A 12,647-nucleotide genomic window follows, 5' to 3' on the forward strand; every position below is an offset into this window, starting at 1 on the left:
TAAGAGGAATAATAATAATAATAATAATAATAATAATAGAGATAGGGGAAAAGAGGGTTGAAAGAAGGGAGTAAGAGGAATAATAATAATAAAAAAAATCTGGTGTGAACATCACACGACTTTCCTTTTCCTATTAAATTATGCTTAGCTAGGTATCTTAGTTATGAATTTGGTGGCTTCTCTTATAACTTTTTCGATATCTCTTACCGTTTAGTCAGTAGAGCCGAAAACCGCCAAAAAGCGGCCGAAATGCCGCCAACCGCTGCACCGATCTTTTCGTGTCGCATCCTTGTCACGTTTGTGACCTACATACCAAATTTCAAGTCTCTAGCTCTTACCGTTCTCGAGATATTTTGTTTACAGACAGGCAGACAGACACATGGACATACACACACACGTGGACCAATGGCTGAAACTTTGGATTTAGGCTCTAGGGAGTCTAGGGACCTCAAAACGCGTTTGACACTAAAAACTGACCATCGAAAATTTGACCCGATTACAATACTTTCCTTCCTATAGGATAAGGAAAGTAAAAAGCTATAGGTATATACTTAATTTCAAGTCTCTAGCTCTTACCGTTCTCGAGATAATTATATTGTTTACAGACAGGCAGACAGACACATGGACATACACACACACATGGACCAATGACTGAAACTTTGGATTTAGGCTCTAGGGACCTCAAAACGCGTTTGACACTAAAAACTGACCATCGAAAATTTGACCCGATTACATTACTTTCCTTCCTATAGGATAAGGAAAGTAAAAAGGTATAGGTATTACAAATACGAATAGGGATGTGAAGGGGAGAAGGAGGGAAATAAGAAAGAAGAATAAGGAAGGGAAGGAGGGAAATAAGAAAGAAGAGGAATGGAAGGAGGGGAAGAAGGTAAAGAAAAAAACAGGTAGATGAGAGAAAATAAGAAGGGAAAGGGGAATAGGGAGATAAAAGAAGCGGGAAAGAGACAGAAGAGAGAGGTAGAAAAGAGAGGGTGGGATGGAAGGAGGGAAATAAGAAAGAAGAATAAGGAATGGAAGGAGGGAAATAAGAAAGACGAATAAGAAATGGAAGGAGGGAAATAAGAAAGAAGAATAAGGAATGGAAGGAGGGGAAGAAGGTAAAGAAAAAAACAGGTAGTTGAGAGAAAATAAGAAGGGAAAGGGGAATAGGGAGATAAAAGAAGCGGGAAAGAGACAGAAGAGAGAGGTAGAAAAGAGAGGGTGGGAGAGAGATGAACAATGTTACCTAATGAAAACAGGTATTGTAAACAGAACGACAAAATGAAAAGAGATAGAGGACGGTAGGGGGCATAGAGATAAAGAGAGAGCGAAAATTGGAGAGAGGGGGCTTTTCCCTCACAAGAATTGAAATATGAGAGAGACAGAGCAAACGAATAATTAAAATTGTAAATACACACGAGAGAAAAGTAAGAGAGAGAGAGAGAGAGAGAGAGAGAGAGAGAGAGAGAGAGAGAGAGAGAGAGAGAGAGAGAGAGAGAGATCCCCTACCTACTGGCCTTCCTCCTGTTCGTTTTGTCACGGAATGTGACCACCCTGTATACGGCCCTGGCTCTTACCGGCCTCACGGGCGGCCTAATGGAGGCTCCGGTAAGTGTGGAAACGGCGGACCCTGTAGGCAGTGTAGGTAATAGATTCGAAACCTTTGGACCCTGGTGGTCTTCTCAAGTTTTAACGCCTGTTTGTATATTGGAAGCGTAGACGTAGCTACTTTTAGTAGCGCAGAGTTGCCTGCAAAATCAAACCTAATATGAGAATGATACACACCGCTCACACTCTAGAACAGGCTTGTCCAACCCGCGGCCCGCGAAGGCCCGCCTAAAAAAATTTAACGAAAATGAGAAATAACAGTAAATATACTAAATAAAATAATTAATGCATGAAAAATTTCAAATTTATAAAAATTATCCCAGTTTACCTTACAAATTTCATAGTTATTTCAACCTCGATCATTTCAACTATCCCCGGTCCCAATTAGTTGAAATAAGCGAGGTTCTACTGTATAGAAATTTTAACCCCTCTTTGTCTTCTGTCCCACAGGTGGGCATTTTCGAATCCCTCCACGTAACCGTTAACCCTTACATCGCCACCCTGCTGCTGGGTCTGAGTGAAATGTCTGGAGCACTTCTATGCGTCTGTCTCGTCCACTACACGGGTGAGTATTTCAGAGTCCTGGTTTCGATGCTCTGAACTAGCTTACATTTTTTTTCAAATACGTATTCTGCAAATGTAATAGAAAGTCGTGTGATGTTCACACCAGATTTTTTGTAGGTAGATATTACCATTTTCTCAAAAAGTGCTTGCGTACCTTCACCCCACTGCGAACCTTTGCCCCACCCTACGCTATATGAGAGCCACTTTTCCACCTTGTGCGCTTAGTCCGGTATCCGGATGCCGGATGGGTGACCATCTGGGCAATCGTGTACTGACGGCTTTTCTCGGCTCCACTCGGACTTGGCGAAGTCTATGTGAGGAGATGGAGTAGCTTGTTGCCGAATAGAGGGTGAAACCCACGTCCCTGAAAACCTTAACAGTTCTAAAGAAGTTGTATTTTCCTTCCAAAAACGGAGACAATTTTCCGAAGCTCAACTCTCTCTTCTGAAGATCAGTTTCCATCTTTCGGCGTGGTAGCACCTGTAGGTAACTCAATTTCAAACTCTGTTTACTCTGATACTCTGTACTAACTGTGGTTGGGTGTTTACTCTGTACTGTTGTTGTTGTTGTTGTAGTAGCCAAAGTCCCATCAGGTTCTTCCTTCCCCGTCTGTTACTGGTAGGCCCAGGTGTTCAGCCACTTCAATTGGTTTCAGCCACATATCTATTGGTGTCCAAAACCCACCCACTCTTTACTCTGTACTAACTGTGGTTGGGTGGAAGAGCTCCTTTTGGAGAATCCTGCCACATTAAATAAAGCAAAAAAAAAATCCAAGATGGCGCTCCGAGAAATCGTTCCAGTTTCCGACAGGAAAATACACTTATACCTGGTGACGTTAAACAAAATCCAATATAACCGTGATCAATTAATAGATCTACGAAGGTCGTAGTGTACATTGCATATCCTCTCTCGGGAGAGGGGCTACCAGGAGTACCAGGCCCATAATAGAATAGAATATAACCGCGGCCTTACAATATTCCGTATTTTTTCAGGCAAGCGGCCTCTGGCCCTCATTTCAACAGGGCTGGCCGGCACCTGTTTCATAGTAGTAGGTGTGTACGCCCATTTCCATCATATCTATTGGTGTCCAAAACCCACCCACTCTTTACTCTGTACTAACTGTGGTTGGGTGGAAGAGCTCCTTTTGGAGAATCCTGCCACATTAAATAAAGCAAAAAAAAAAATCCAAGATGGCGCTCCGAGAAATCGTTCCAGTTTCCGACAGGAAAATACACCTACCTGGTGACGTTAAACAAAATGAACAAAATCCAATATAACCGTGTGATCAATTAGTAGATCTACGAAGGTCGCAGTGTACATTGCATATCCTCTCTCGGGAGAGGGGCGACCAGGCCCATAATAGAATAGAATATAACCGCGGCCTTACAATATTCCGTCTTTTTTCAGGCAAGCGGCCTCTGGCCCTCATTTCAACAGGGCTGGCCGGCACCTGTTTCATAGTAGTAGGTGTGTACGCCCATTTCCACTCTATTTGAACCTCTCCAACCTATGGGAGAAATCTGTTGAATGTATACTTTTTGATTCTGCAGATTTTTTTTTCTCTCCTTTATGTATTGTGAGTCTTTTCATAACTCTTTTCAAATCTCTGCTATTTTTCTTTTCCTTGTTGATTCTTGAGTTTTTACAAAAAGCAAGTTCCTGTTATAGGTTAGGGGAGAACAGGAATTTTTTCCCTTGAAGCTTTAGGGAGGTATACAATGTTAGAATTAAAACCTATAAGCGTAGCTAGGGAGGTATACAATGTTAGAATTAAAACCTATAACACATCAAGCGAGTTTCAGTAGGTACCCATAATATTAAGGACCAACCTACCTATTAGGTACCTATTATATAATAAGGAAGAATTGGTAATGGTATCCATTGTCTAGGTAAAAACGTTGGTATAAGTTTGTGATAGGAAGGTACCTATACGCATCACCTGATAGATACGAGAGCCCTTGCCCTTAATGGGTGCCATAGGGTTTATTATATTATATAATAAGGAAAGTAACAGCGTAAGTAAAAGAATTCTTAAAAAAGAGAAAATTACCTAGTCAAATTCCATGTATTTTTCCTTTTGTTTCGTTTTGAAATAATAAAAGTTTCAAAGACATGGGTTTATTATTTATTTTCTGTTTTGTTGTTTCCAACTTGTTTTCTTGGTTAATAATTTCCTCTGGACAAAATTTGCACCACCATTTTCGTGATCCTGGTAAAAAGACCTATTTAATTTGATATATAGATCGACCAGGTTTGGATAAGTCCTTCTATGCTGGGGACACACAGACAGACAGAGTGACAGAGTGACGACACCGAAGCGAATACAATAGTCCGTCCCTTATACTTTTTTATTACTACTGTAATAATAAAGGAAGGACGGACTAAAAAAGTAAGAAAAAAAGGAGAAGGAGGAAGAGAACAAGAAGAAGATGGATGAGGAGGTAAGGAGGAGGAGAAGGAATGAAAGGATAAGAGGAAATGGAAAAGGGTGTAAGGAGGAGAAAAAGTAACAACTTTCAATATATGTACGAGAGAGAAAGTTTAAAGAAGATTAAAAAAAGAGCTGAAAATAGGTAGGTACTTGTACCTTACTAAACCTAGCTATACTGAGCTTCAGACAGTATTGAACTTTCCTTGAATTGACCTATGAGAGAGAGAAAGAGAGAGGGAGAGAGCTTAGAAAGCTACAATTTCGAGAGAAAAAACAGTATAGGTACCTATACTTATTTACTTTTTAGAAAAAGGTAGGTTTGAGTTTTATTATCCTATAGTAATTAAAAAGCTGATTTTGAAATCAGATGCAGGTAGGTAATTATTATTTACCTACTTACCACTGTGAATTATCTTAGGAGTAAGTTCAATCCTATAGATTCGTGTTATAAATATACAGAAAAAATTACTTCATTTTTTAGGTAAGCCTATAGATAACTGAAATAAAAATTATTTAAAAAAATATGAATTTGTCTTTTACAAATATAGCACCCATTAGGTAGGTACAAGAGGAGGAGGAAAGAGAAATGACTGTTTTAGTAGATCTAGGTAATCTTTTCAGAACAATACAAGTGTTAATGGGCTGATGTATAAGACCAGCCACAAACGTTCCGACGGACCTAAGGAAAAGCCTCACAGTTGACAGTAACCACATACCTAGCTACCTACATTATAGGTACTAATGATATAATATCAGGCCTGTGGGACTGCAGTGATTTCATCTCTGATGGAAACTCCCTCTGTTCCAATATAAAATATAACGGAGAAACAAAATAGGTACCTACTCGAACATGTTGTAGAAATACAAGTGGAGTGAGATGCTTGAGAAATAAAATGGAGAAACCTAAATACACACACAGATTGTGGAAATAAGAAAAGAACTTGTAGTGGATACAAGAGGAGAAAGAAAGTAGCAAATTAAATTAGTAACAACTCATATATAATATCAGGCCTGTGGGACTGCAGTGATTTCATCTCTGATGGAAACTCCCTCTGTTCCAATATAAAATATAACGGAGAAAACAAAATAGGTAGGTAATACCTACTCGAACATGTTGTAGAAATACAAGTGGAGTGAGATGCTTGAGAAATAAAATGGAGAAACCTAAATACACACACACACAGATTGTGGAAATAAGAAAAGAACTTGTAGTGGATACAAGAGGAGAAAGAAAGTAGCAAATTAAATTAGTAACAACTCATGTTTGTGGAAATAAGAAAATAACTTGTAGTGGATACAAGAGGAGAAAGAAAGTAGCAAATTAAATTAGTAACAACTCATTGTACTTCAATTTCTCCGAAATTTACTGGAGAAAAAAGTTTTTCTACTTTTCTCTCTCTCTCTCTCTCTCTCTCTCTCTTTTCTCTTTCAATACTGTTTGATTGTAAAGAAGTAGACTTTCTCCCTCTCTCTCTCCATGAACAGAAAAAAATATTTTAGGTAGGTAATGTTAATGTAGGTATATGTATATAGATAATGATATTGTATATTATGTATGATTCATATGTTGTTATTAGGGCATCTAGATTGATTTCCAGCTTCTAACCTAAGCCATACTGGAATGAATAAGGTCATTATAGTCTGATAGATTGAACCAAGAAAGTAATAAGACTGTCATGATAAACTAAAGACAGATACACACACACAGAGAGAGAGAAATAGAGAGAGAGAGAGAGAGAGAGAGAGAGAGAGGAGAGAGAGAAAGAGAGAGAGAGGAGGAGGAAAGAGAAATGACTGTTTTAGTAGATCTAGGTAATCTTTTCAGAACAATACAAGTGTTAATGGGCTGATGTATAAGACCAGCCACAAACGTTCCGACGGACCTAAGGAAAAGCCTCACAGTTGACAGTAACCACATACCTAGCTACCTACATTATAGGTACTAATGATATAATATCAGGCCTGTGGGACTGCAGTGATTTCATCTCTGATGGAAACTCCCTCTGTTCCAATATAAAATATAACGGAGAAACAAAATAGGTACCTACTCGAACATGTTGTAGAAATACAAGTGGAGTGAGATGCTTGAGAAATAAAATGGAGAAACCTAAATACACACACAGATTGTGGAAATAAGAAAAGAACTTGTAGTGGATACAAGAGGAGAAAGAAAGTAGCAAATTAAATTAGTAACAACTCATTGTACTTCAATTTCTCCGAAATTTACTGGAGAAAAAAGTTTTTCTACTTTTCTCTCTCTCTCTCTCTCTCTCTCTCTCTTTTCTCTTTCAATACTGTTTGATTGTAAAGAAGTAGACTTTCTCCCTCTCTCTCTCCATTCTCTATTTGAACCTCTCCAACCTATGGGAGAAATCTGTTGAATGTATACTTTTTGATTCTGCAGATTTTTTTTTTTCTCTCCTTTATGTATTGTGAGTCTTTTCATAACTCTTTTCAAATCTCTGCTATTTTTATTTTCCTTGTTGATTCTTGAGTTTTTACAAAAAGAAAGTTCCTGTTATAGGTTAGGGGAGAACAGGAATTTTTTCCCTTGAAGCTTTAGGGAGGTCTACAATATTAGAATTAAAACCTATAAGCGTAGCTAGGGAGGTATACAATGTTAGAATTAAAACCTATAAGCGTAGCTAGGGAGTTATACATTGTTAGAATTAAAACCTATAAGCGTAGCTAGGTTAGGTAAGTAGAGGTTGGGCCAAAGGCTGAACACATCAAGTTTCCAGATTATTATTGAAATCAACGTTGTGTGTGGTTAGTAACTGAATGGATGACGTTTGAAACGTCACCTCCAGCGGGTACACAGCTGATAAGATATAGGTATGTGCCTACCTACATAGAGTACGCAGAGAAATGAGGCACAAGGAAATCATGAGATCTTGTTCTTGTCAAAAGGAAGTCGTGTTTCATTTTGAGATTCAGCTGAAGAGATACAATGTTAGAATTAAAACCTATAAGCGTATAAGCTAGGTTAGGTAAGTAGAGGTTGGGCCAAAGGCTGAACACATCAAGTTTCCAGATAATGATTGAAATCAACGTTGGGTGTGATTAGTAACTGGATGGGTGACGTTTGAAACGTCACCTCCAGCGGGTACACAGCTGATAAGATATAGGTATGTACCTACCTACTTACATAGAGTACCTACGCAGAGAAATGAGGCATAAGGAAATCATGAGATCTTGTTCTTGTCAAAAGGAAGTCGTGTTTCATTTTGAGATTCAGCTGAAGAGGGATAAATCGATTTAAAAAATACCGGTAAATCGTGAACTTTGGCGTCACGGCATACGCTCCCCTAGGCGATGACGTCACATCAAATGTCCCGAGCAAAGCTCCCTCACAGGCAATGCATTAATGTGTTTGTGCGCATATGTACCTACATTTCTGCTCCTCCGCTAGCGCGCTTGCATAGTGGCGCTACCTAACGGACCAAAAAAAAAAAAACAACTGCGTAAAAAGTTGTAAGTTAATTCATGTGAACGAACAAAGTCAGGCGAAAAGTTTGGAACTTGTCAGCAGACTACGGCTGTGTCGACATATTTCTCCAAAAATTCCCTTCATTTCAGTTCTGTCTCGCGAAGTGTACGGGCGAGGGAAATTGTGTTCTCGAGAGAAAATAAAAAATCCCGGATTCGGTACGATTTTTTTTCTGATTTTTTCCCCCCACTTTTATATTTGGTGTGTGATTTTTATTTTGCGTGAGGTTGGTGCCGATTTGATTTCAGGGTAATTTTTAGGGATTTTTTTTTTAATATAGACAATTTTTTTAACTATAGATCTAGAATTTCATACTTTATTTTATTTAATTATTATTTATTTATTTTCGTACACCAAATTGCAATTTCACTTCTCTGTAGGACATTTTTTTTTACCACCCTTTATTTAGGTACCCCCTAGGTCCTAGGTAGGTATGCAGTTAAATTTGATAAAAAAAAATATCTGTTCATAATTATTACCCTGATTTGATTGTATTTTATAATTATTTAGGCCAGGTAGGGAGGCATTATACATAGGTATGTACCTACTAATAAGTAGGTATTTAGGTAGGTAGGAAGGTAAGTAGGTAGGTATATAATGTAGATATAGGTAGGTAAACAAAAGAGGAAAACATGTTTTCCACATTAAAAAAAGTAAAAAAAAAAAAAAAAAATATTACGAGTAGAGGTACCTAGTTACCCAGATATAACACCAGGTAATTTAGCTAGCTACCTAGATACTTACCTATACTCTTGTCGTTTTTTATGACCAAGGTAGGTAAGTAGGTATACCCATAATGTTAGAATTGTAGGTATAAATAATAAAGTGTATATTACCTACTTTAGTTCCTAATTTAATCATAGGTAATTCACTAAAGCAATAATTTTTTCAATACGTAATATTCTCTACCTGCCTCGGTGGTAGGGTTGCCAGACGTCCCGTATTTCCCGGGACGTCCCGTATTTTGGGCACTTTTCAAAATGTCCCGTACGGGACACGCGTGTCTAGGGTTGCCAGACGTCCCGTATTTCCCGGGACGTCCCGTATTTTGGGCACTTTTCAAAATGTCCCGTACGGGACACGCGTGTCCCGTATTTTCCACAGTTTCACCTCTCCTCCGGTAATTGCACACAATTTTACCAATATCTCAATGGTAAAAAAGATTTTGTCAAAAAATACAGTGTAACCAAAAATATAAGAAGTGAATATTTTTTAATTTCTAATTTCATTAATAAATCTGAAGAAAAAACAGTTGATTTTTTAAAAATTTAAATATAAATTTTATGTTAGACTCCATTCTCCCAGTGAGGCCACCACTACGCGGACTAACATTTTTATGAAATGCTCAAACTAGTAAATTTTGGTGTTTAAAAAAGAAGAACAATTGGTTTCTATCTTGGACCTTGTACTGGTCTAAGCAATATTATACCTAAGGCAGTGTCCCAAAATTACGACAAATATTAGGTGCTAGAGTCAAGTTGGCATCTCACATTATTTTGACATGGCTTGTGTGAGGAAAGATGACCTGAACTTCACATTTGAGTTTCTTATTGCCTAAATTTTCCTCAAAACGATGAGGACTGTCGAAAAATATACGGCAGTTGTTGAGTGCTAACTTCTCTCTCCTCATCTCTGATTCTGGTATTTCTTCCAGTTTCTGTTGAAGTAGCTACTACATACATAGTACAATATTAGATGTAAGGACTATAATATAAGGTCTTTGTTTTTAGCAAACTCTCCTTCTACTTCCTCGTCTTTTACTGTGTTCAGACGGAATCGGCATTTTTTGCCAGCCTCTCAATCAGCCCTAGCTATCGGTGTCCAACCTTCCCTCACACAATGAAGTTCTCCTTCGCACTCAACCTCTATGTGCTATTTCTTTAGCAAAGGGAAATTTCAGACTGGTATCCTCCCTAGTCCCTGTTTAAAGTCCCCCAGCCAGACTATACACAACTTTACCAGTACATAACTTATTTCCCATTCCTACGTATACGTAGAAAAAAAAAGAAGAAAAAAAAATCCATTTCACCCCCTTCATCCTCATCCTCTCCCTCCACCTCCTCCTATTTTGCATCCGGAAATGCATTTCTTGTGCTTAGTACAAGGTCACCTGTGTGAAGTTGCTGATAACTAGTTAGTTTCTATTCATGTCAGCACAGGAGATAGAAGAGAGAGGAGGGTAAAATAAGATAGAGGGTGAGAAGGAGGCGATAATAAGATAGAGGATGAGGAGAGGGAGGGGAAGATAGGAGGGAGGGGGAGGGAGAGAAGGAGGGGGAGAAGAAAAGTGGTGAGAAGTCGATGAAGTTCCCCTTTCCCCTTTTTCACAGGATTTATCGTTTCCCCCTCCTACAAACTTATAAATACCTTTGGAAGGGCAAGTCAGGTAGGTACTAGATAATAGATCAGTTGCGCTTACTTGGGTGATGTTTCAAAGTCATAGAGCAGGAAAAATGAGGATCAACGGAATTTTTCTTTTTCTTCTACGACTTCTGGATCCCGAGATAAATAGATTTAAAAAATACCGGTAAATCGTGAACTTTGACGTCACGGCATACGCTCCCCTAGGCGATGACGTCACATCAAATGTCCCGAGCAAGAACGTTTTGTACACAGTATAGGCTTCGCTATTACTTGCAATGGTTCGTTCATACTCGTGCCTACCCACTACATGACTACATAAATATGTACCATTGTACCTACCTATGCTCCTTTTGATTTTCACTTTTCTAAGGCCAATTTCAAGCCCGTACTTTCATTCTCGTTAAAGGCGGGGACACACTTATCATATACCTACGACATGCATGCATCCTTCAGTTATAGTCGGACGAGTGTTTGAGATGGGAATTTTACGAGACTTTCAACGCGGTATACCTACCTAGTTCACACCTCCTCCTCCTACGCCCGTCCTGTCCTACTACTACCCTACTCAGATTTTACTTCAAAATAATAATAATGGTAAAATGTTTCTGTTTCAGGTGATTTGCTGAGATTAAAACCATTTTTTGCCTTCCATGTGAGAGAGAAAACAGAATGTCAGTTCTCTCACAAATACTGCAGTTCCTGGTTCCTATCCAGCATGAAAGTGCTAGTCTTTAGCTGGTTGAGTCCGGGTCAGATTGTGAAATTTTGAATATCATTTGGTCTTTGAACCTAACATACACGGGACACGGGTACTCTGCGCGAGAAGTTCCTGTACTCAACTTGTTGTAGGAGGGGGAGAAAAAAAATCCGAGGTCACGATGAAATTCGAAAACCACCGATACACAATTAGTTTTTGATGGAGCTTCATCCCCGATAGTCAGATTGAGTTCATCGATGCATTGTTGTTGAGCCAAATCGCGTCAAAAGTTGTAAAAAATTCTGGCACTCTAATAGTGTTCATGCGTCAAGTCCAATTTACACCAGATATCAGAATTTCTAATCACCGTAACGCAAGGTAAAAAAAAATATTTTTCCATTTAACTATTTTATGTAAATCACCTTCAAAAAAGTTGAAATTTCCAATAAAACCATTGATTTACCGATGAAAATAGCAGTATTGCCCATTCCCGAAATATAAAAGGCAACCTACATATGTACCTAATATTCCTCTTTATTTGTTTCAGGAGGTAATTGTTGAGAGGGAGAAATCATCCAGAAAGTGGTAAGTGATTTAGATTTCATTATTCACTTACTCTAATCTAATCTAATGTTAAATTAAGTATAATATAAATCTACCTACGAATAACAACACTTTTATTTGCAATAAACAAGACCTATCTACTTATGTGCCTAACATAAAACTTTGAAAGAACCTATACTGTTCCAACGTAAGAGGTTGAAGAAGACTTTCGAGATATACGGTAGGCATATGGAAAAGAAAAACTTGTAAACAGAAATCATGGATGAGGATTGAACAAGATATAGAGAGGTTCCCCATACCACAATATTGTATCCCATGTAGCCTTTGATACGCGAGTATAAAAAAAACCTTTGATAGGATGAAGATGATGTGGTTCAACTGTGTATATGTATATACGTATACCTACCCACTAATAGGTATGTACCTACGTAGGTATACCTACATACAATGAGAAAAAAAAAATGTGACAGGGTGCCACGAGTTAGGGTGAAAGAACTCTATTATTGGGTTACTTTCCCCTGATTTAGGTTGTTGGAATGCTATATTATTGTGTCGAGCTTCCCGATATAGAGTTCAATAATTATTAGAGTTACGGAACCCACTCACCCGATTAGGCTGCCGGCACCCTAGTTTTTTCTCAGTGTAGGAGCCAACGCGTAGAGGGTAGAGGAAATGCTTTGATGCAATGGAACATTTGAGTTTAATACATAATATTATTTTCTATAAGTACAAATACCTACCTAGAAATGAATTAGGTATACTATACAGAACTTCTGTGAATGATTGAACTTTTTTTTTTTCGAGCTTTGTGAAACTTTGATTAAATAATTCCATTACAAAAACTTTTCATCTCTTTGTAGATTATCGCGGTGTTGTTGAATTTCACATGAAGTACATTTGATCTAGTTATGCCAACATCACAAACCAGC

At 38.2% G+C, this 12,647-nt stretch overlaps 1 long non-coding RNA gene across 1 annotated transcript; it reads left to right on the forward strand.

The window, feature by feature from the left end:
- The first annotated feature begins 2,046 nt into the window (after window positions 1-2,046).
- LOC113471758 lies at window positions 2,047-3,235 on the forward strand. The gene is made up of 2 exons (XR_003394339.1): window positions 2,047-2,173; window positions 3,165-3,235. It is a non-coding gene; the product is annotated as an uncharacterized LOC113471758 (long non-coding RNA).
- The last annotated feature ends 9,412 nt before the right edge of the window (window positions 3,236-12,647 follow it).

Source organism: Diaphorina citri, unplaced genomic scaffold, assembly GCF_000475195.1.
Source record: "Diaphorina citri unplaced genomic scaffold, Diaci psyllid genome assembly version 1.1 scaffold2949, whole genome shotgun sequence".
Taxonomy (NCBI): domain Eukaryota; kingdom Metazoa; phylum Arthropoda; class Insecta; order Hemiptera; family Psyllidae; genus Diaphorina; species Diaphorina citri.